The sequence below is a fragment of the Salvelinus sp. IW2-2015 genome, linkage group LG8 (genome assembly GCF_002910315.2).
Source record: "Salvelinus sp. IW2-2015 linkage group LG8, ASM291031v2, whole genome shotgun sequence".
In the NCBI taxonomy this organism is placed as follows: Eukaryota; Metazoa; Chordata; class Actinopteri; order Salmoniformes; family Salmonidae; genus Salvelinus; species Salvelinus sp. IW2-2015.
In genome coordinates this window covers 14977512-14983051 of record NC_036848.1, presented here as the reverse complement: position 1 = coordinate 14983051, position 5540 = coordinate 14977512, and the positions used below count along the sequence as shown (strand labels likewise).

The 5540-nt window shown below is 46.2% G+C and overlaps 1 pseudogene; it reads left to right on the top strand.

Annotated features, from left to right (window-relative positions):
* LOC111967175 (reticulon-4 receptor-like 2) overlaps positions 1 to 874 on the top strand; it is a 3350-nt pseudogene extending 2476 nt beyond the window's left edge.
* Positions 875 to 5540: the final 4666 nt, after the last annotated feature.

Here is a 5540-nt window from a genome sequence, read left to right as displayed (position 1 = left end):
CACCACACCCACACAACAACACAACACACACACACACACACGCACACCACACACACACACCACACACACACACACACACAACACACACACACACCAAACACTACAATGTCCTCCCTCCCTTGCAGGAGAACAGCAGCTGCACTTCATCCAGGATGACCTCTTCTCCGACCTGGTCAACCGACACCTCTTCCTGCATGACCGTAATCCGCATACGCTGTCCGAACAACGTGTTCCCCGGCCTGTTCAACCTGGACCGCCTCTGCTCCACGACAACACGCATCCGGCCAGGTTGAGACACGCCGAGCCTTCCGCGACACTGGGCCGTCTGAACCATCTCTACTTTGTTGCAACAACTCCCTGGCAGAGCTGCCAGGCCAGCCATGAAGGACGCTGTGGCAGTCCAGTTTCCTCCGCCTCAATGGAATAACCCCTGGTCTTGCGGCTGTGAGCCCGCCCCCTGTGGGAGTGGTTCCGTACTGTCCGCATTCACTCCTTCTGAGCTGATGTGCTCATCCCTCCACCCCGTGGACAGGACCTGCGCTCCTCCGAGAGATGGGACTTTGCCCTTTGCCCCCTCCCTGACCCTGCGGTCACTGGCTGGCACCACCACAACCACCTTCAGCACCAAGACAAGATGGTGGTTCTCCAAGCACAAGCCTGCGTCCTCATCCAAAGAATCTTCCAGAAGACCTCGGAGAAGGTCAAGGTGTTCCCTTGTCCTCAGTCAAAGCCCAGCCAGACTCAACTCCCGCCTCCACCTACCTTCGCCTCTTAAGTACGATGGTCGGAGCAGGAGGTGAACCTTCCAAGTGAACAGGAGTGTACGGCAGACTACGGAATGGAAGACGGACTCCCGTGGCTGCTCTCGACCTGAGTGTTCCACCCGAGTTACGTACATCCGGTCTCCCGCCCTCTCCTCCTTCTCCTCACCCATCTACTCCCTCTCCTCTCGCTTTCTGTAGCGTACTCTGGTCCCTCCATCTTCTTTGGCTGAACGATACCCCCCCATCAGCTGCTTTTTTCTCAACTTTTTTTCCTCTCTCTTTCTTCTCTTCACACCTGGATTCTTGATCCTTTCAGTCCCCCCCACCCAGCCCACAGGGGCGTTTCATTTTTCACTGAGATGACATCACAGCAGCAGGTACTGTCGCCGTGACAGCACGATAGTGTGGTCAGTTTACGCAAGCTCCAATCACTACTGTACCACCGCACTAACACATCACACATCAGGACACTTACACGTCCATACATATAGCACCGTAACACAATACTGCATTCAATTCATACCACTCAGTAAGATGGTGATGTTTTGAGGAAGTTTTTCACCACAACTACTAGTTTGTATACTCAGCAAACAACGCAGGCGTTGGCTATTTTGTACGGCGCCAAGCGCTCACCGTTGTAAACCACTCCATACCAGTTCTGCAAAGAAAATATTTTCAAAAGCAACACTTTCTTTCATTTTTGGTTTAATGACATCATAGTCATTTTTGTTCACTGACCTTTCAACTTTCACCTCTCCACCTGCGATGCCAGGGCTACAGCAGCAAGACATAGAAAGCACTGAGGGCATCTTCTAAAGGAAATAGTAGGAAGAACAATGATGGTAAAATACTGTAGGGAGACAACTATCAGTGAAATGGTAGAGGAGAGGTGGATATAAGTCAACTATGAAGAAAAGGAGGGTGATAATGTACAGGTATATGAGAGAGAGATAAAAAGTTAAAGTTCCAAGGATGATGACACACAAGAGATGATAAAATAGAGAGAGAAGCAGAGAGTGTGAGAGTGAAAGGATTGTTAAGTTGTTAAGATGTACAGCAGAGATCGGGTCAGGTTAGAGATCAGGCCAGGTCAGAGATCAGGCCAGGTCGGAGATCAAGTCAGAGATCAGGCCAGGTCAGAGATCAGGCCAGGTCAGAGATCAGGTCAGGTGAGAGATCAGGCCAGGTTAGAGATCAGGCCAGGCCAGAGATCAGGTCAGAGATCAAGTCAGAGATCAGGCCAGGTCAGAGATCAGGTCAGGTCAAAGATCAGGTCAAAGATCAGTCAGGTTTCAGATGATCAGGTCAGGTCAAAGATCAGGGTCAGGTCAAAAGATCAGGTCAGGTCAGAGATCGGGTCAGGTCAAAGATCAGGTTCAGGTCAGAGATCAGCGTCAGGTAAAAGGATTCAGAGTCAGAGATCAGGCCAGCGTCAGAATCAGGTCAGGTCAAAGATCAGGTCAGAGATCAGGGCCAGGTCAGAGGATCAGGTCGGTCAAAGATTCAGGTCAGAGGAGCAGGTTCAGGTTAAGATCAGGTCAGGAGATCAGGTCAGAGATCAGGCCAGGTCAGAGATTCAGGTCAGAGATCAGGCCAGGTCAAAGATCAGGTCAGAGATCAGGCCAGGTCAGAAGATCAGGTCAGAGATCAGCCAGGTCAGAGCAGCAGCCAGGTCAGAAGAGCCAGCGAAGGGAGTGAAAGCAAGGGCGTATCTCCAGCTCCAACATTTGACTGAATCTATTTTTCCGTCAACACCATCAATAACAAGCACACTGAAAAATATCCACACTTTAAACTCTGTACATAGGTACTGATACACTTATGACACTATATACAGTAGCAACATTACATGACACTGGCTGTGTAGTTTAGTGTATGAAGCCCGTTGCTTTCAACGCTCTTCTTGTTTCCTGTTTTTGTTTTGGTGATTGTTTGCCATGATGATTGCCATCATGTGTATCGTGTACATGTATGTAAAGATTGAGGAGATTTGAAGAGAACTTTGATTTTCTTTCAATTTTCGTTTCCACCTCTTGTTTTTAAAGTCTGTGGTTACCTGCTTGACCAGAGTGTGTGTCTCTCTCAATGTGTTATTGTGAGATGTGCACACAGGGACAGTACTGGAGAACCTATAGCCCATTATGTAACTGAAGCCAGGTCCAGCCGGTTGATCTAGTCCAAATGGAGTGACCTGCTGGGGTCAGCAGCCAGATGAGGAGTGTCCAGTCCATCCCTATTATGTGTGTTAGGGGTGTGTGTGTCAGCAGACCTCTCATGTGTTAAAAGACTATAATACCCCTTTCGTTAGCAACTGTCATATTTTCAAGCAGCTCTCATATGTTAATAGTCTGAGTCTAAGAAGGATTTCCGCTGTGAGCAGAAAACGCAGCTGTCTGATCTCCACAGATCTACACACACACACACACACACACACACACACACACACACACACACACACCACAACACACACACACACACACACACACACCAACAGCAGGTGCATGGCTGAATGTAAATCTCTGTCGAATCAAATGCAAATCCAACAAGGTAATGATGAGAGTGTTGGAGCATTTCTGTTTGTCACTCCTCTCTTCCGCAGACTGTGGTTGAATGAAATAAGAATGAAATTGTGATACAGTTACTTCTTTTCTGTGGAAGCTGTGAATAAACATTTTCTTGGTTTTACTAAAACAGAACTTTGTGGGAGTCTCTGTTCTCTGGGTTTCCTTCAAAAGGCAGTCGCTCGGGAGAAGAGCCATGAAGTATAAAACGCACAAGAAACACCCACTTGCAGGCTTTGCTACATTTACAGGTCCCTGTCAAAGTATCTGGAGGAATAGAATCTAAAGACATCAATTGGTAAAGTTCATCAAGTTTGATGAAATGTAAATATATGGGGGAAATTAATAGTAACATTTGTAAGACATTGACAATATTTTTTGGTCTTGGATGTTCTAACAGAAAGGTCAGAGGTTTGATGTATTTGGTTGCTCACTCTGTGACAGATGGTTTTAGTCAAAGTCAAACGTCTTAATTATGACCTCATTTAAAGTCTTAATCTGCTCCTTCTAAACCCCTAAAGCTTGTGTGTGTGTGTGTGTGATTTGAACTGCATTCTCACATTTTTATCTCCTCTCCTCTCTCTCAACCTCTCGATTGCTCTGTTTCTGGAGCAAAATGATGATAAATACAGAAACGTGGTTGTCTTGGGGCAGGGGGGTCGTGAGTCAGGGGAGACAGTGATAGGGGTGATGGTATAGGGTGAAAGAGTGACATTTAGCACCGGAATTAATCCTCCCCCTCAACAGATCGACACTCGAATGATGCAGATACGGAGAAACACATACAGTACCTGTCAAAAGTTTGGACACACCTACTCATTCAAGGGTTTTGCTTTATTTTGACTATGTTCTACATTGTAGAATAATAGTGCAGAGATCAAAACTTGTAAGTCGCTCTGGATAAGAGCGTCTGCTAAATGACTTAAATGTAAATGTAAATTAAATAACACATATGGAATCATGTAGTAACCAAAAAAGTGTTAAACAAATCAAAATATATTTAATATTTGAGATTCTTCAAAGTAGCCACCCTTTGCCTTGATGACAGCTTTGCACACACTTGGCATTCTCTCAACCAGCTTCATGAGGTAGTCACCTGGAATGCATTTCRATTAACAGGTGTGCCTTGTTAAAAGTTAATATGTGGAATTTCATTCCTTCTTAATGCGTTTGAGCCAATCAGTTGTGTTGTGAAAAGGTAGGGGTGGTATACAGAAGATAGCCCTATTTGGTAAAAGACCAAGTCCATATTAGGGAAAGAACAGCTCAAATAAGCAAAGAGAAATGACAGTCTATCATTACTTTAAGACATGAAGGTCAGTCAATGCGGAAAATGTCAAGACAAGTTTCTTCAAGTGCAGTCGCAAAAACCATTAAGCGCTATGATGAAACTGGCTCTCATGAGGACTAGCACAGGAATGGAAGACCCAGAGTTACCTCTGCTATAGAGAATAAGTTCATTAGAGTTACCAACCTCAGATTGCAGCCCAAATAATTGCTTCACAGAGTTCAAGTAACAGACACATCTCAACATCAACTGTTCAGAGGAGACTGCGTGAATCAGGCCTTCATGGTTAATTGCTGCAAAGAAACCACTACTAAAGGACACCCATAAGAAGAAGATACTTGCTTGGGCCAAGAAACACAAGCAATGGACCTTAGACCGGTGGAAATCTGTCCTTTGGTCTGATGCGATTTGCGATTTTTGGTTCCAACCGCTGTGTTCTGTTGTGCGATGCCAAAGTACCAGAGAACGATGTCTCCGCTGTGTGTTTCCCACCGTGAAAGCATGGAGAGGAGTTGTGTTTGTGGGGTGCCTTTGCTGGCTACACATGTCTGTGATTTATGTTAGAATTCAAGCACCACTATCCCAGCATGGCTACCACATCATTCTGCAGCGCATACGCCCATCCCCAATCCTGCTTTCGCGCTTAGTGGACTATCATTTGCATTTTCTTTCAACAGGACAATGACCCAACCAACACACCTCCAGTGCTGTGTATGGGCTATTTGACCAGCGAGATTGACGGTGCCCTGCATCAGAATGACCCTCGGCCTCCGCACAACACCTAACTCAACCAAAATTGAGATGGTTTGAGGATGCAGTTGGACCACAGATGAAGGAAAAGCAGCCAACAAGTGCTATCAGCATGTGGGGAACTCCGTTCGGACCCGTCCTGGGAAAGCATTCTCAGAAGCTGGTTTGAGAGAAGCC